This window comes from Agelaius phoeniceus, chromosome 6 (genome assembly GCF_051311805.1).
Source record: "Agelaius phoeniceus isolate bAgePho1 chromosome 6, bAgePho1.hap1, whole genome shotgun sequence".
In the NCBI taxonomy this organism is placed as follows: Eukaryota; Metazoa; Chordata; class Aves; order Passeriformes; family Icteridae; genus Agelaius; species Agelaius phoeniceus.
This window is the reverse complement of record NC_135270.1, coordinates 37,598,617-37,618,831: the sequence shown is the minus strand read 5'-3', so window position 1 is coordinate 37,618,831 and position 20,215 is coordinate 37,598,617. Positions and strand designations below refer to the sequence as shown.

At 35.7% G+C, this 20,215-nt stretch overlaps 1 protein-coding gene across 4 annotated transcripts in view; it reads right to left on the bottom strand.

The window, feature by feature from the left end:
- Window positions 1-20,215, bottom strand: part of AKAP6 (A-kinase anchoring protein 6) — a 257,459-nt gene that overhangs the window by 189,823 nt on the left and 47,421 nt on the right. The window lies entirely within an intron of this gene.

Genomic DNA, 20,215 nt, shown 5'->3' with positions numbered 1-20,215 from the left:
TATAAGTTATCTTTGTCTGGACTGTAGCTTTCAGTGATGAGTGTAACTCTTGCCACTGTGCAGGCTCAATGAAAAAGAGAATGGTTGTTTCCATGCCTGGGCTTGTAAAGCAACCCTTTGAAATTCAATAGTCAAACTAGTCTGTGCAGAAGTTAATGAACCTTAGTGGCTTCAAGCTTCCAATGTATGTTTGTGCCTTTAAGCCATGTGTAAAAATTTGTATTTCCTGCAAAAATAGTCATCATCAATTTAGCCCTGAACTGAATCCTAAATTTAGACAAAGGCTAATTTTTATCTTCCTCTGATAATAAGATGCACAATAAATAGCACTGGACCCCTGAATTGTGGTATTCTGGAGTATAGACAGGGAATAGAAAAGGTAAGTAGCACACAAATTGCAAGTGTTCATATTTCCATATTCTTCTTGTAACAAATGGGTGGCTCTGCAGAGCCCTAGCTGGGTCACAAGGTTTGCTCTGAGCTGAAGGGGCCGTGCTGGGCTGGATGTGAGCCTGGAAATACAGTAACCCCTGCTCGGTACTGCTCCAGCCAACAGCCCTGCCAGAGCCTGCTCACCCTGCCCAGCTGCCCCCCTCCTGCACAGGTCATAGAAAACACCCATGGACACTGAGGGACTGTCTAATTCTGGCAGGTTTCACTGTACAGCAACCTTTACAGTTTTACTGTGCAACAATCCTGAAAAGAACATTTTGTATTTTCAACACATTTCAAAAATAAAATATATTTCTGTGCAGGTCATCTTCTACCAAAACATGAAATCCATAAGGAAAAAGAAAAACAAAAAATATTTTCCTTTTCTCGGCAAGCCACAGTCAGATCAGCCAATCTTGACAAGTTTGAGTAAAATGAAAGGAGCATTGGTATTTTGAAACAATCTTTTTTATTTCTCTTACAGCTCCTAAATATTGAGGCCTTTTCACAGACACATTTTCACCACTTCATCAAGAATTTGTGAGACACTGAGTAACTCTGAGCCAATGGGAAGCTTGGTCAGCTGAGAAATTCTTGAAATAGTATTGATAACAGCAAGTCTGTCAAACCTAATATATTTATATATCCCCTCTACATCCATTTTCTTAAAATTCTACCACTGACTATAATTCAATATCCTGCCCAACATTAATCAAAAATGTCCTACATTAATCAAATGTTAATATGTTATGTAGAACATTGTGATTCCTCTCAGCCATTACTATAAATTAACTTCCAGCAAGAAGAGGTACTAAAACACAAACCAGCTGTTTAGCTCCTTTAATAAGGGGTCAAGGGAGGCCATAGTTCTTAATAGATGTGTATCACACTCCAAGACTGAAGCATGAAGGATGGCAGAACATTACAATTGCTCATTGTAATGACCCTTTACTGAAACATTATTCCTACCATCCTTTGAATTTCAAAGTAAGAAGAATTTCTAAAATTTACCATTACTGTTTGTATTTCATTATGTCTTTTACAATGTCAGATGGAATCAGGATCATCAAAATAATTAATAAATCTCAGCTGAAGTTGTTTATAATTTATGAAAATCGTTTTCCAGACTTAAATGAAATTCAGGTAATAATCAGAATTGAACTTGACTCTACAGCTTCTGATTTTCTGTCTGAGACGTAAGCATACTGCAAAAACTAAGTAAACCAGGAGAAGTATTCATTCCTGAGAAAGTTCCTTCACTTTTCAGTAGAGACAATAGATATGGAAGAGGCAATTACCATACCAACCATGTATCTCATTCAAGGCAATCACATCAACATTAAATGCAAAATCTGTCTGCACAAAAAGTTATCAAGTCAGAAGAAAGGCGAAAGAAAATATCACCACAGATGCGACAATAAATGAAACATAAGCAGAGACAAGGGAATTGAGTAAGCAAATTTTAAAAAGAAACCTCTACATGGCAAGGACTGTGAGCAATAGAAAGCAGTTTGCACACAGAGGGACTGCTCCAGCATGAACCCAAGAGTGCTGAACAGGGATAAACAGCAGATCCACTTCAAAATCACATTCCCAATCCAAAATAAAATGGTAATACAGACATGCCCACAGAAGAACAAAAACACCTCTCTCGTTTTACTTATATGGAATAGAATAAATTCAGACCCCTACTTTACTGACACATCTCAACAGATGAAGCAGCAATCAGAAAAGGATATGAAATGGAGCAATAATAGACACCTACTACACTTAGCCTAGTCTTAAGCACATAAAGCTGTAGCAGAATTTTCCACTCCTTTCTGAGCTTTAAATGAAACTTTCACAAATAGAACTTTGGAGAAGAACATGGCAACTGCAATTACAGAGATGAAAAGTACTAACTTGTTTAGCCAGCAAAGTCTAAACAAGAGCAATTGGCCACTGATGCATGGGCAGCTGAAGAGCAAAAATAAAACCTTTTAAAAGTCAACGAAAAATTCCTATCCAAATAACAGATGCAACTGCTGCCATAATCTATGGGCTGATTTCCCATTTGTCTGGCACCTTGTAGACTCTACATGTCAACAATTCTCTATCTAGTGCCAACTTTTGCTTCAGAGAAGTCAAAAACCTTTATCATCTTAAGCCAATGCAAATCTTGAAAGAAAACAGCCTTGGCTAACCAAAAAATTCTTGAACTTTTCCTGTAGACACAATTTCAAAAGAACGAATAATTTTGCAGAGAGAACAAATGCTTTTGAGCAGTCTGAGCATATTCCTCAGGATATGGCACACACAGAATTTTGTGAGCTGAGAACAAAACTAAAACAAAGGGCATTTGGAAAGCATACAATGCTCAGAATTCTTTTTAAATGGTCAGCTAAAGTAGTGCAACTGTGACAAGCAACAGATTTTTTAGGACATTTGGGCTCCTTATGAAAAACTACAGAATTTATTAAGGTTCTAATAGGATTAATAAAATTTGCATATAATGATGAAGTTCCTTGTTTCCTATTACTTTATTTTCAGTCTGATGGTTTCCTAACCTTTACTAAACACTTCTTTCTACAATATAGGTCAAAATTGCAGCCAAAGTAATGCAATTAGAATTTTGAAGTGTCTATTTCTAATTATACTGTGACCTATAAAAAGTTCGCTGAGTAATGTCTAAGAGACTAGAGAAGACAGAGCATTAGGTTTCGCCTCAACATCAGTAAAAAGCTAAAATCTCCACATGGAAACAGGAGACCAAGAACTTTACACATTACAAACATTTTTTACCTTCAGAAGTGAAAGGCTTTAATTGTTCAAGCCTAAGATTGTGATTGCAGAAGCTTTACAGTGTGTAGAACAGTGAGTGAAAGAGACTGAAGAATACAGAAAGCTACAACTACAGAGAAAAAAAATCAATTTTGCAAGTTAGATTCACAGTGCCCAGGAAACACAATGTACTGTTTCCAGCCAAACACATTTAGGCCATGCAATACTTCTAAAGAACTTGAAAACCAACTGATTTATTTAAAAAAAAAAAAACAAACTTTAAATTTATTGCTTTACACTTTTTTTAACATATTGTAAAATATTTTAGCTTAACGGTGTCTTACCTCACTTATACTGAAGGAGAGTTCTCATTTATCAGCTTTGCAAAAAAAAAAGGACTGTCCCATTTTCTTTCCTCAGCTAAAGGAGTTACATGCAACCAGCAATTCAAAAAATATATGTCTGTTTGAAAGACAGACAAGTAAGCCATAGATGATCTGTAACCCAATCCATCTTCAGCACAGAGTCAACAGCTTTTGTTTTACAGTAAATGTAGAGAATTGTCTGCTGCCTCTACCTGTGTTATTGTGCAGATCAAGTTTAGGCCTGTCTGCTCTTCCCCTGCACGTTCTGAACTACAGTAGTGATTTCTCAACATCCAGATCTGCTGTGTGGCAGCTCACTGAAATTTCAGCCGGCACTTGGAGACTTGCAATTAGCAAGGTTATTTTAAGCACTGACCTAAGTTCCAGCAGAATGTTTATGGCATTATGACAGGAAGGAATCCAGTATTGTATCAGTCACTTGGTAACCCTGTAAAGCTGATCTTGGAGACGAGACCCTCTAATTCACAGCATAAAATTGAATAACTGACCCCAAATTTACTTCAGCTTTTGTTCTTAAGCTTTGAAAATAGTGGAAATATCTACTTGGTTCATATTAGGAAGCTTAGAACTTATTTTAGGACCCAGTAGATCATATGCTTGGAACAAATGTATTAATAGGAAGTTATTACTTCCCTAATGGAGAGATTCATTACTTACAAAACAGAGACTGTTACTTTTGCAATGTTCATATTTGTAATAATTAACTATTACATTCTAAATGCAAGAAGAAAATGAGTTGTTGAACTTATTACAGCTGAACTCTATAACAATACCTTTTAGTTTCCCCTTGGTTATTTTGAAAAGGGCTCCCTCTTCTGTACAGGCCTTTGGTAACCCTGGATTCCTTTGGAATTCTCTGGCTGTCTAACTATTTCTAAGTCATGCTTAAAGGATCAGTCATACCTCCACACCCTCATTTGCTGTTCATTCTCATTCCTTCCCCTTTCCCCCCTCCCTCCCCCCTCCTTTCTTTTTTTCTAATTCATGGATCAGCTTTCCTGTTCCCACCCATCCTCATACTTCCAGTAGTGGCAGACCTAACCTCACACAGGGAACCAGGACAAACAGCTCATCTGGCTGTATAGGTTAGAGCTGTGCTTGTCAGCCAGTTCATCTGTGTGCACACACACCAAGAGAGGCTTTTCTGAAAGCACTACAATCAGAAACTCTATTAAATGAGAGAGTTTTGTTTAAAGGAGAGTAAATGAAGGGAAGAAAAACAAATCACAAAATCAACCAGCCAAACAAAATCCAAGAAAAGTTGCTGTTTCTGCAAATTATTTCATAACTTCTACACATCACTTATCACAATGATACTGCTGCTATGATGTTGTAGAGAAATTCACTAGAGGCAAAATGCACTTTTAAGAATACTAACAGTACTAAGAAAACAATGGTGAAAACAACATAAATTGCCTGTTGTCCTTTAAAAATATCAAAGGTATCCTGAGTTACATACAAACTTGAGATGGCATTTAAAACAATTAGCAACAGGCTAACCATTAGAGATACCCCAAATAGCAAAATTCAAAAGAAAATATAGGCAGCAGTCAAAGTCCTCAAATATATCACAAGATGAAGAGCTGGAGTTTTTGAATGAACTGACCATTCATATAGTTTTGAGATAGTCAACTCTCAGAAGGATTCTGTAGTCACCCCAGATAGTATACAACACCTGAATGCATACACAGTGCTGAAATCTGAACATAAAGACAGAAACATTACTGTCATTATTACATAACTACCTTCCTTCAGAAAAGTAACTTTATGAGAGAACATTTCTTATTAAATACCATAACATAACAATTTGAAGACATCATGAAAGCATTGGCTTGCTACTGCAGCATAGCTTCAGCCAGTAAATGCTATAAGGAAGTTTAGAACAACTTCTGGCTAAATTTTTGAAAAAAAAAAAAATCATTGCTCAAAATGATTTAAAATCATTTCAGTTAATGATTTCTTCAGTTTCAGCTTCAAATAATTCTGGCTTTAGAAATATTGTATGTTTCCTAGGAAAAACCTCAGTTCTCATCAGCCGCTAGTATTTAAACAGGTAGCTACATAGGCTACAGTAGATTGTATCCTTTTAGCAATGTAAAATAGATTTTCTAAGTTAGTTAAAACTGTAATTTTATTTATGGAAAACAACAGCATGACACATTGAGATGCTATGATTCTACCAGGGCTTCCTCTGGTTTGGGGCTTAAATTGTAAAATACTGAAAAAGAATAACTGAGGGTGAATCGTTCAGTTCTCTCTTTGAAACTTGATTCGTACCTGCCTAATAGCAGGCAATCCATTTTTTTTGAATATCAGGTAACTCCAAGAAACACATCTCAGAATGTTGTTTGCATTACTAGGTAGCTTTTACTTGTTGACTGTAATCCCTGTTCCAAGAGGGAGCAGTAGATGAGTCAAGTTGGGTGAGAAAGGCACATAGACTACTGATGAGTTGGAAATGAACTCCCATCTTAATTAGAAAAACTACTAAAATCATAAAATCATACCATGGTGGAAGAAATACAAGCAGAATAATTTACATGAGCTGATGTTAATAATGAAACACTGCATAGTAGGAAGACAATTCAGCAAAGCTGCAAGGTTTCATCACAGACGTTTTGAAAGATCTTTATTGCTAACTGCAAAATGGGACACATTTGTAGTGAGTTATTCTGGAGGTGGAAAAGAGAGAAGGCCAGAAGGAAAAATCTGAGGTTAGCATTAAAGAATGAGTCACATGTTTTCCCTGAAATACAAATACACTTTTGGAAGGGTTAGGTAAAATGCTCAATGAAGTGACACCCACAATTGATTTCATCACTTGTGTTGACTTACACAGTCTCAATGAAATTACTGAGGGGGTGTATGTATTATTGATTTATATATTTATTTGCTAAAAATGAAGGGTTTGGTAGTTATTTTAGAGGAAAAAAAAATTCAGAACTTATACGAAAGGCTTCTAATTTCAAACTTGTAATATCACTGTAACTTTTTTCAATTACATGCTTTTGCTTGAGGTTTAATTCCTATGCTTTTCCCCTTGAGCTAACCTTTACAAACCAGAAAGCCTACAAAATTTCTTTTATGAACTCAACATTTTTTAATATAAAAGACTAAAAATGCAGTCCTTGTTTGCAACTAACTTGATATTTTATAAGTATAAGCAACTGACCTGGATAAGAAGAGTTAAGCTAGTTTCAAATTTTCCAGTTAAAGAAATTTTCACTGGAAAAAAATTTTCTTGATTTAAATAAAAATTTTGCTATGAAATTTCAACTGGAAAATCTTCTCAAAAGCAGAACAGGCTTTCTCTCCATGACATCCACTTTGTATAAGTGACTCAAATGTGTATGACTAAAAAAAAAATATTTTACATCATTCTATTACATTTCTGTGATTCTCAATGGCAATAAAAGAGACCAAAATTCAGATCTCTTTTCTACTTGGTATTTACTGATTCACACAAGTGTAGCTATCCTTGGAGTACATCAAAGACCTACGCACAATAATTCAAGGTGAGTATCAAGAATAGTGTTACATGCATGATCTTTTCTTCTTCTAAAAGTTTTAAGATAAAATTCAAGATAAAAGCATTACGATAAAATTCAATTTGTGTATTTGAAAATAGCAGAATAGGATGGTTTTATTCGAAAATAGCAAAATAGGATGGTTTTATTCTCTTGCAGGTAACATAACCAAGTCTAAATACAGAAGTGGGAAAGATCAAACGTAATGAAGATTCAATTAACAGATAATTTTATTATTTCCCCTAAAATTTTCCCTAAGCACCCCACCAAGTCATTATAAGCAGAAATGGAAAACATTTCCATTACAAACAACAAACAGATTGAAAGCAAAGCAGATGAATTTTAAAAATACAGTTTTTGCTGTCTACCTCCATAATTAAAAATTAAAGTTCAACAACAAATGTCTCCCAAGCTTGTCCAATTGCCTCTATTTGCATTTATTTAATATCTTCAGAATAACTACAGGAAGAAATGTATCTATGTGAGACAAAGTGAGGTAGCAGACATTAACATCTCCTTTTGATAAAGGAAACAGTGAATACCACCCTTGGCAATTTCATTACTGTAATTTAAATGGAGTATCATTAAGAATCACTTTTTTCACTGCATACCTACGAGGTACCCCTTGGCTGCAGCCTATCTTCCATTAGTGCCCAGCCAGACTGAAGGTTTAATCTCTTCCTCCCTACACTTTCAAATGCTTTCTTTCAGCAAACAAGGAATTAAATGGACCTGCTTAGAGTGCACACATTGACTCCCTTGTTATTCTAGCAAACAGCTGAACTGAAAACAGTTAGAGCTGCAGATTTCACTCACACAATTCAAGCTTAGGATCCTATTAAAAAATCCTCAGTGCATTATCATTACAAAGTATGAGCTGACATATTTGAAGACATTTACTGCAATTCAAAGACTCTAAGTGGAGTCAGACTTCTCAGTTATACCATTTCATCATCCTCCTGACAAACCAAAAGATAAGTAAGGTTAGTGGAGAGAAACACTTTCTCTAAATTGCATTTCTAAAATATCACAGAGAACAAATAGAATAAATAGGTTGAACAAGGACCGCACTTTTAGTCTTTTCTATAAAAAATATTGAGTTCATAATACAAAAACAGTTTTCTGAAGGATTTAATCATGAAAAACTCTAAACATGGTATTTCCTAGGAAATGAAAGGCTGGCTAAAACTGATTTTCCTTCTCCTATTCCAAGCAATTGATTGTCACATTCTAGACATTTCTAAGCAATGGGATTACATAATTCAATTTTTTTTTAAGAAAACAGCTGTTACATCCAATATTCATGACCTGTAAATTTTCCATATCAAGTTATTCAGCTGTTCCTTCAGTCCATGTGAGTTGCAGTGAAATGAAACTGCAGAAAGCCATACAGTTTTATTCCATAGTTAAATGAATGCCCATATTGTTCCAAAGCAACAGAAAGAAAAAATCTACAAAAATCTTGGTCTTATCACTGCTTCAGTGGACTGGAAGCCCCTTATTCAACCCACACACAAAATCAGTACAGCATTTTGTTGCATATTTCACATTGCTTCTTATTAGCATTTGATGTGCACAGCTGTATGTGCTATGTGTGAATAATTCTTACAGAACTTCATAGACAGAAAGAAAGGAGCGGAAAACTCACACAGAGATTTTTAAGACAGAGCACAGATACTTTTGAAGATCCATGCCAGCTGTCATAATCAGCTACCTCAAATTTAGCCTACCTTTCATCTTTTTCTCTGGTTTTGTTAGGATTGTTTTGGTTTTTTCACTGAAGGATGAGTACATTTGGATAAAAGGAGCTGATCATTTAGAAACATATTTAGATGGTCCTAAGCTTATCAAAGGAAGTTAAACAAAATCCATTAGTCTCCTTAATACATAAGGACACTTCTCATGCTAAAATTTTATCATGCTGGGTGCATTATGTTTCCAGGATGTTGCTAAATTGATGTCTGCACCTCTTCCAGAAAACTGTTTTTGTAATAACCCTTACCACAAAATATAAGTGCTCATTTTGTTTTAAATAAATTGGGAATTGTAAACAAAAGAGTAAGAGAACCATGCTGCTACAGAGAGAGAGCTTGCCTTAGGGGCTGTCTGGGGGGGTGAGGGGTGATAACAGCAGTGGTCTCACGATGGGTTGAACTGCCATAACTTGCTCTTACTGCTGATTTTTCTACCAGTTTATTTTGGACATCCTACAAGCCCCATTGTGTCTGTAGGGTCTGCACTATGTCAAGTGTATGGTGAGTGTGCCGTGAAAACAACTTCAAAACAGGAGTCAAAACCTACCAAAATATTAAGTTACCTGGTGACCCATGCAAACCTGAAGAAGCTTTAATTTTGTAACCAAGCAGGAAGGGCTGGGATTATAGGTATCTCCATCTTCAGGGACACCCTTAATCTAAACACTGTCTCTGGCCTAGTGTCATTACCAAGCTGCTGGTATTTTTCTGACATAGAGAAATAGCAGAAATTCACTGTAGATATTGAATGTTTCAAGGTAGCAGAAGTACATATCTATATACATGTACATAAATGCCCCCATATTTGTCTGAGGGTTCTATGTCATCTTTACCACATCAAGATCAAGCATTCTATTTGGCAAGTATGCTAAACTTGATATTAGTAAAGACAATTTTTCTCAGATAAATATTTTTTTAAAACTTGCCAATCACTATTGGTAATGCTCCAAAGTTCTGTGCATGTGATAGCAAACTTTTCCCATCCCTCCTTATTTCTTTTTTCCCTCCTCAGCAGCACGAGGCAGCTCCTGCAGCACTAGATGGTGCTGCAGCACAACTGCAGCAGAACCTGCTGCCTCTGATGTCTGCTGGACCTGAAATGTCTCACTGCTCTTTTTAATATTGAAGTTACTAAATACTATTACCCAGGGCCTCTGGATGGTTTTTTCTTTATTTTAATATAAGTTCTAGCTTTCTAGGACCCCATGCTTTTTGTGGCTTTCTTGCCCATGCTGTAAGAATAGAAATAAAGAATAAGAGGAAAACTGACATACGTAATAAATGCAATTAATTACACACAAAGGAATTTTTAAGGTTATCATTTACCTACTTTGTCTTATACAGTGAACCAAGAAGAGAAATAGCAAAGATCTTCCTACAATACTACAACACAAAACTTCTACCTTGTGAAAGTAATTTTTAATAGAAATACAATGAAATAAAGTCACAGAAGTAACTAAAAAAAGCACAACATTATAAATATTATTTACACGTTAAAAAGTAATTCAAATGTGTTACTAAACTCCCCATTTCTGTACTTCCACAGAGTTCAACAGCTTCCCAGGAGTATAAAGTTGCCTATGTGGGCATTTCCTAAACTTTATTTAAATGTCCATTAGTTTCCTGGCTTTCTTTATATTACTAAATACAAATATTTTGACTTTGTGTATTTCTTTTTAATTTGTTTTTATTATTGTTGTATTTTTGCTATTGTTATTGTTGCTGCTATTATTGTTATTATTATTTCTGTTTGGTTGGCCCTGCTTAGTAGACCTCCATGCACTGGGTAATTTGCAACTGGTTCTGCAAGAGGGCAAAGTCCATTTGCTGGGAACAGTTTAATGAAGCAAGGCCTTCAAAGAAGATTTGAAGCATCTAATAATTGCTGTTTAATAGAGAATTCTTAGGAATTCTTGTAGCTGTTTAATTTATAGTTCATTCTCATTCGCAGTATTTCACTACCAAAATTAAATCACCTCCCTTCCATAAATGCTAAAAGCTGTATTTCCTATTCAAGGACAAACTATTCCATCATCAAGGCAACAAAATCATTAGTCATTCAATTGTAACAACTGAATCTTCATCTTTCATAGGGGAACAAACAAAACTAAGCATAAAACCTCCAATAAAATCAGCAAGGTCAGGTTCTAGTAATGCAGGTCGGTGTCAACACAAAGCCAGGTGCTGACTACCCAGATGCTGCAGGAACATACCACCACCACACTCAAAAAACTGTTTGAAGTAAAAGTAAGTGCTGCACCCTAATAACCTATGCATTCACTGATTTGAGCATATTAGAAAATGTATTAAACACTTTAAACTGATTATTTTTCACCCCTTTATGGTTACAGACATTACACAAGACCAGATTTCAAAACAAAAATGCTCTACACAGAAGTAAGGCCCATGTGTAGTACTGTCATCTACTTCCCTCCTTCATTTTTAATGCAGTAAGGATTCTTAAACATGTGCTCTGTCAGACTCCTGCTCTCTGCCCAGAACGTGGTGCTCCAGGTTTAGGAAGGAAGCAGGGATTTTTGAAGCAGCCATTCAGCATGGCAGCAAATGATTCAGCATTGTGCTTCAGCCAAGGACAAACAGGAGGAAGAAAATTAAAAAGGACAGGAATCAGATGGGAGATCTGGGAGACAAAAACTTTGAGAGAGAACCTGAAAACAGCTGAAAGGAAAATAAAACAGGAGAGAGAAGCTGGAAAATAAAGCTAGCAACCAACAGCTAGAACATGATTTGCAACCTAACAAATAAAAGTCCCAAGCCAATCTGCACCTGAATCTGATGTGTATTCTTGTGAATAAAGGAAAATGCATTTTTCAGATGTTTTGTAAGATACCCATATAACATGGGTTTTTCCTTGGCAATTTTCAAGCAATCTGTTTAATAACTTACAGGTGTGGTTCCTTGATTCTGATTTGCTGTCTCCTGTATCAGATAACACATTAGAAAAGAAAATCTAATAATTGAGAATTGATCAAATTCACAAATCACACCCAAATACTGCAACTACAAACCTGAGCACAGTAATTTAAATTGCAGCGGAGGTCGCCATGAAGTCTTTGCTGCTCAAATGGTCAGTTTGGTGCTTTAGCTATTCATTAGCTTAAAAAAAAAAAAGGAAGATAAAACCAACATTGAGAGATACTAAAACTATTTCATTCATACTTAGGATCAAAACGGAATCTTTAACAGATTTGAGACAGGGAAGCTATTCTTGCAGATCTCAGCTGAAAATCAAAAGCACATCGCCTAAATTGTAATGGGGTTTAAAAAAATGTCGTCATCACTTCTTATTCTACCTGAAGTTTGAAAGTAATACAGCATTCAGGATTTTGAGAGGTTTCTGAAGGTAAACAGTCCTATTTGTAACCAGAAATGCAATGTTCCTTTGCAGAAAAGAGAATGGGCTCCCATCCCATGTATTCTTCAACTTACCTCTGTTTTAATTCCTCATACTGAACTGCTGGTCTAGATTCCTAAACAAGGTGAGTTCTTAAAGTACTCTTTGAAGAGAAGGTTATATTTGTAATAATACATACAAGGTTACCCATTTTACTGTGTAAAATTTGGTATTTTAATCCAATGTATCAAAATTATTTATTTAAAGTTAAGATTCTAGTCCCATGTGAAAAAGGGATCCTGTACCTGATGATAGATAAACAAATGTGTAGTAAACTGTTTTGTCTTCAGTTAAACAGTTATACCAAGCATCTGAACTATTGGGAAGTCCCCATAAATACTATATGAAAGAAGTGCAGATGACCTTAGCAACGAAAACACAGGCTAGCTACAGTGGTACCATGTCTGTACAAATCCTACTGTATTGCCTTGGAAATAGCCCTCTTCCCTTTGTTTTATCATGAGTCTTACAGTATCTGATAATATTCTTAAGTGTCCAGATTGTGAAATTCATTTAGGGCCTAAAAATCCTAGATTTAATTAAAAGGATTTTAGCTTTGCTTTCTTCCTCAAAATACCCATGGAAGAGCAAGTAAGAATGTTCAGTTTAGCACTTAGCTCTATGATATTAGAGCATAGTTGGCTAATTATTTTGCAGACTTCCATTTCATGATTTTGTCTGCCTGGCTGCTGGACAGTGCTGAGATGCAGAAAGAGATGTCAGCCATACCTTTCATACAAGCTGATTGTGTGGTGTATCAACCACACAGTTTAATGGTCTTAAAGTACAATTCTATTTCTTTATTTTGTGGGGCCTTTTGGATAGTTTCCTGTACTCAAAAGTACAGATACTTGGGACCATTTGAAATTAAACATTTCTCCTTGACTATAATTTTTTTCCCAAAGGGTACTAACCATACTTTGTCACTTCAGAAGATTTTATTCTGTCAGTGTATAAATAGACATACAGACACAGAGAAGCCCCTCAATATATATGGAGCACACGGTGAACTGCAAACACAGAGGTCTTACACACATTAATGGTGCACTAATGTGACCTGTAGTTTCATTTCTCTAGTATTATAGGGCAGGTAATTCAGAAGAATTTTTGAGAAAATCCAGAATTGCATGAGGAATAAATGCATATGCAAGGGTAGTAGTGGCACTGTATTTCTGTTATGGTACTACAAACATACACATACAAATACACTTACACATATATATGCCCATATATGTATGTCAGTGATAGAAATAACATATTCCATAATTTCAGATCACAATCGCACTGGAAATGCATGTATAAAATCATCTTTTCCCTATATGTTAGCAGATAAACCATGATTAAATCTACAGAACCTATTATGAAGAAACTTGCTTTCTTGCCTGTGGAATATCTGCATTATTTTTTATCAGAGGCAAATGTATTCATCTCCACACAAAGAGATGAAAGGCCACACCAAAAGAGAAGACTGTATCCTTGCTTCAAGGCCCTTTTGAAGTATGGAACCACAGTGAAGGGCATGTGTGGCTCCAGATCCAGCTGAGGAGAATAAAAGAATATGGCTCAGACATTTCTGTCATACCTTTTCTCAGCTAACACAGATTAGGGAAAGGAAGTACATTGCTCAGTGGGAAAGGAAAACTGCAATGTACTACTAGTAGATTTTATATTTTGTGAAAACTTATAAATGTTCTGTCAGAACTTTGGAGTGCTTTGATTGCTGTAGTATAACACTGTAACACAGTGCTGCTTTATGCCTTTTGAATTATACGTGTTTTCCAAAAACAAATGGAAACACACCCAAAAAAAGAAGCGCTCCATCTTTTGAAATGCAAGGGTTAGAATCATAACTGACTACATGAAAACTGCTGTCTTTCTCCAGGGAATCACTTACAGGGAGAAACTGGCAAGTATTAGTTCTCCTTCTGCCTTCTCCACAAGAAAATACAGAGAACCTGTTTGTTTTGCTGACTTACTAAGCAATCACATCAATCCACAGCAGGGTTTCTAACAGTTAGCTACTGAAAAAGGGATTTCATTCTGAGGAGTAATTCACATAATGCAAGAGGCAAATATCCAAGGATGTTTAAAAATCACCAACTTTCAGAACCTGCTCTTATTAAAATGCAAGTTGGTTATGTGATTGATATATTCATGCTGCATTTTTGGCATTCACACAGCAATCATCCTATAATCTGAAATGTCTTCTGTCAACTCTCCATAATAAAAGCTCATAAGAAAATTTTAAACATAATTTAACAAACTAAAAAATAACAATTTCTTACATTTTGTGCAATTTTCTGTGTCTGACTGTGACTATTCCCTTATGCCATATTAGAATTTTTGGATATCTATTATAAGTGACACATAATTATAAATTGAAAAAGTAACAAACCCAGCCCCTATAAAGGCCAATAAGAAATACATCCACAAAGGCTACTGAAATACACAAAGCAAGAAAACACTTGTGAGCATCATCGTTCACAACACAGATCAGAAATAGGTGACTGTCATAATACATAATATTATTCTACCTGCTAACATAGAGACTCACATAAATCATCAAGAAAAAAATCCCTAGGATTTTTGTGGCATTGCTTTTGTGTCTGCTTTTGCTTACACACACATCTATATTTGCATAGATATCCATAAAAAATTCTTGCAACAGTCACAGCTATCATAACAAATTCCTATCACTTACTTTTGAATAAAGATAATTATATACTGTCGATGACCTCTCATTTTAAAATTTGACAGTACTAAATCTTACCTTATCTAAAATTTGATTTTAAAATTTGATAGTACTAAATCTTATCTACACCACTGAAATAGTATTAATTTACATTTTTCCAGGAAATCTGAACATCAGTAAATGTTGTAATCATTACATATGCAAATACTAAACACAATACATTCTCTCAGAAAATGTATTTCTTAATGAACTTGCCCAATGGCCTGACATACAAAATTTTTTCATCATAATGAAATTTATATCATTACAGCATTGTATCCAGTAAATATTTATATTTTAATCAGACTAAGATATAGGCTAGTGGAGACTGTAATAGGTAACATCTGTTCTGGAATATGATAGTCACTTTAATACTTCTCCAGAGACCATTGGTAGAGCATATTAGCTCATTATCTACAGCCTGTATTAACATATTTTAATGTAGGAGCAATATGGAGAGGAAGAAATAATCATTTGTATTGATTCAAAGTGCACTTAGATGCATTCAGGTCTTGGTGACATCTACAACAGAAATTTTGGAGTAAGTATGTTTCAAAAGTGTAAATATCTAAATGAAAATGAGATTTTGCAGTTTTTATTTTAGAACTAGAAGAAACTATGAGTGGTAGAAGACCCACTTTTTTCCTCATCGCAGGCAAATGTTCACCTCTTTCTTCCAAGTCTCCTGACTGCTGAACAATCTAAATGTCTATTTTGGGACAACTTCAACACCTCCACAGCATTGCAGATGCTGCAGTACTCATATCTACAAGCTCCCTGAATTACACATCACCTTTCTCTGTCCAAATATGTCACTGAGAACTAATGAATGCATCTCTATCCTTGGAAAAAATACCACAGGTTGCAGAATTTTTGCTCAGTGTGTCGTTAGGTGTTTGCTTTGCAGAAACTCAAGCTAATTAAAGGAGCTATTCATATTGTCCCTTGCTTTAAGGGAAGGGCTTAGATACTCCACACATTGTTCAAAATTCCTTTCCAAAGGCCATCTCTATGACCTCAAGTGAATCTATCAGGTAACATATGCATTTTCTTTTCTCTTTTTTTTTTTTTAATCTGTTTTGCCCAAGCCTGGATGGAATATCCAGTGCTGATGTTCTACCCCTCCAAAGAATATTCAAAACCCTTCGTCACAAGAACACCAATTTCAACATTTTTTTATTGGTCACCTTTCCTGCCTCTTCAGAAAGAAAGTCCAAGCTTAAAAGGGTACAGAATGCTGTCTGCAACATTTTTTAATTATTCATTTCTCCTGATAAATTATGCAAGCAAGATCTTCCATTATCTCTGGCCTACCAGTTAAGGCTTCTCCAGCTTTTAGCTATTTTTATTCCCTTGATACATAGATAACAGCAGACTAACCAAACAGTACTCACTTCTCTACTCAGAAACAGGTAGGAACCTCTTATTGTTTCTCAATTTGTTCTACTTTTCATTAGCTCCCAACTCTTTGAGCCTCTTATTTTATTCTAACCAGCAGCTTCCTATCTTAATTTTATCCAGCTTTCTTTAGAAGGCAACTGAGTCTCCATTAAAATATATCTGCTCTTTCTGTGTTCATACAAAGCAGTCCTGCATCATCTTGCTCAACTGTCATTTAGCTTAGAGATGTCTCAATACCACAAAAACACCTCTGTTGCTCATTTCAGTGTAAGTATTCCACTGCCTAAAATTTTGCTTTTCTGAGCTCAGACTGCCATAAATCCTGACAAGTAACTTTGCACCTAATTTGTAAACTTAATTAGTACCTAGAAAATTGGCTTGATAATCACTTTCATCCTTGGAGGCACCGACCTGGTAGGCAAGTGAACAGCCCAGGATGGCCCTCTGCACAGAATTAGCTTCTGTTTATGTTTGATAAAACATAGCAAGGGATTTGGACAGTTTTTGAGTGATGTGGGGAAGGTGACTTTTCCTCTTTTAGGCAGAAGAGAAGTTATAGCCTAAGAGCTACAAAACCAAGATTGCTTTTACAGGTGTGCTGTTGTTGTAGTAGAGCACATTAAGATGTGGTAAACAGGTCACATCTTTTTGCATAAAAATTTCAGTCTGAGCAAGACTGTAGAATTGCCAGACAAGTTGGAAGGTTTCTAAGCAATCTGATTGTTTGACCAGATAACATTTGAGAAACACAGATCTATTTCTGCTATTCCTTGACTTTTTTCCAAATCAAGGAATCTGCTCAGGCCACAGGGGAAAACTGAAAATCTTAAAACTGTAGGCCTACTAAGCTACTCAGAAAATTTTAAAAAGCTAATTAAAGAGGGGGGAAAGAGAAAGATATCTACTGTACCCTGTATTTTACATTTTTTCAAAATGCCAAAATGTAATGGAAAAAGGAATAACCTGTATCTAACTGCAGATTTAATGCATTCCAATACACTTTAATATCTTTAAGATCTTGTTTTGATAATTTCTCACACTGTCCTCTTAGTCAGGATTTAAATTCAAGGAAGAAGAGCAACTAAAAAGTCTTTGTCCCTCAAAAAAGTAGAAACAGAGATAGTGAAAGGATAATGGTTACAGGATGTTTGATCTCTGTCCAAAGTTCACGAAAATTTTCTGGTAGGAGTCAAGAGGAAAAGGTGAGAGATTCAGTCAAAAGATATTTGTGACCAACCCAAGCATCCTGGAAAAAGATGACTGAAGTCTCTCTACTTGGAAAGAGAGACAACAGCAGCATCTGCAAAAAAGACACTATCATAGCATAAATTGTGTTTGTTTCTATGTCAATATATGATAAATGGTTCAGATACTAAAGTCACAAAGCAGGGGGGAAGTGCTAACTCCAAAATAAGTTATAAATTAACAGACATCTCAGATACAGAATATTACACTAGATCATCCCAAAATACTTTTTTTTTCCCAAAAAGATAGAAAGCAGCTACCAATAGTTTGAAACAGTAAACCTTTCCTTGTGAGAGTTAAAGGATATAAAGTAGAGCAGAACAGGAGCTGAATCCAAGTTACACCTCAGAAGGATTCCAAGAAAGATTTTGCTGTAAAAGCAAATATATTTTATTAAAAGTATAAAAAACTAAAGGGATCATGAAAGCATCTCAGCATTTTACGACAATACAAGGACACAGAGAGAACTTGTATATTTGCTTGTAGCAAAACCATAATTTTTAAAAATCTCTTTTACAATATTCACAATTGCTAACAGCTACAGTGAATGTGTGAGAGCAATGCAAAAGTATCACAGAGCAGCTTGAGTTAAGTGCAGTGCCAGATGAATGACTAAAGTAGGGCATTCTGGAATCTCAAGTGTTACAGTTCATCCAACTATCTTCCTGAAGCACTCATGTGAAGCTGAGCTTTCCAGGAAATTTCTCAAGGGACAATATAAGAAAAACCTCCCACTCATGCTATGTGGCTAGTTCTGAGAAAGGGCACAGCAAAAGTGAGACAAACAAGTATTTTCAAAGGATCAGTGGTGGCTACTAAAGCCTTAAGTCATGTAGCATGAAAAGAGACCAGCAGCAAACCCCAAAATCCCTAGGGAACAAGCCACAATAAAGCAACAATGCTCTTGATTACAGAAAGAGCAGAAGCACAGACAGATCTGCAACTGAGATACTGAGAAAAATTTCACAAGAGAAAGAGATGATCTGTGTGCTGAGCAATTTTTCCAAGGAATAATACAAAGAGTCTGCTGTGGCCTGGATCCCCAAACCAGTCTTATCACCACAAGCCAACTGACAGCCAGAGGAAAGAAATCAACTCTAAGCATCCAAAACAAATAGAAAGATTCATGAAAATGGAATCAGAAATATCCTGGCTGAGGAAAACAAACTATGAGAAAATGAAAAATTGTTTGTCTTACTGCTACATTTGCATTTTGAAAATTATATTCAGAAACCATTATGTTATAGACTTTTATCCAGTATCTATATAATTCGTTTTTCCCATTATGATTTGGACAAGGGAGGAGAAAGAAGATTTCTTAAATTTGCAGATGAAAACAATGAGTCTGCTTGGAGGAGATACTTGTGGAATGAGACAAAAGAAAAAAAAGTTTAATAATAGACAAAAGTAAAATTCTACATGTAAAATTTCATGGATAAGAAAGAGGTGAAAATACCACACTGTGGGAAATGAGATTGGGAGCTGCAGTGAATTACAAGCTGAACTTGAATCAATCATCTCCTGCTGTTTTGGAAAGTAAGAAAATGCTAAACTGGTATGTATTGTTTGAGAGATATGTGAAACACTTTTTCCAGTCTACTCAGCAATGGTCAAGCTTCACACTGAGCCCACTGTCAAGCCTGGGCACAACAGTTCCAGAAGGACACACATCATTGGGAAGTAGCCCCTCAGGAATATTGCCAGAGGACAGAAGAAAAACAATATCTGTATGAGGATGTAGTTGGATTTTTTGTTTGGTTTGGATTTTTTGTTTTGTCTTTTGCTTAGTTTTTGTTATATACTAGATAAACTATTCAAAATTCATCTAAAGTCTATGTTATATTATACCATATAAAATAATTTCACAACACTTGCTTCTACAGTCATATTTCTTTTTCTCTGTATAGAGTTTTACAGGTCAGCAGGTTACAGAAGTTCTGTATTCATAATGTTTTGTTCAAACTTTCCTTCATTTGTTTACATAGCTAAAACCCTTAGGACAGTATTTTATGAACTCTTGTTGACTCTTGTGACTTCACAAATAAACTCTAGAAAGAAGAAAAACATGAGGAATGCTATTCATGCACTGACTCAATTTATAAATAAAATGTATTAGTGGACATATGAGGGTGAGCTGTATGCACAGAACATTCTCATTTCATAAGCAGGCACAAAACAGTTCTGCTTGTGCTTTGAACCAGTCCAAAGCTGGGTGCAAACACCACCCACAAGCTCCACAGAGCTCCAGTTTCAGCTCAGCACTGTGCTAATACAGCCACAAGCAATTCCAGATCAGGACTAGCACCAAGCCCAGCAAGACTTCTCATGCCTGCCTGCAGAAATCTTCTCACAGTATCTGCTAAAAACTTACCGCACATTGTGGATTTAGTCCTTTCTTTTTGTCAAAAGCTGGCAATGTCTATGCTAATTTTTTTAGAAAAATGGTGGGATCATTAATAAATCAAGATCAGCTCTCTATTTGGTTAGGATTTATTACAGTACCATCACTCTGGTTGGTGTTAGTATACAGTGTTGTATTTTAAGACAGCTTACAGCTACAGTCC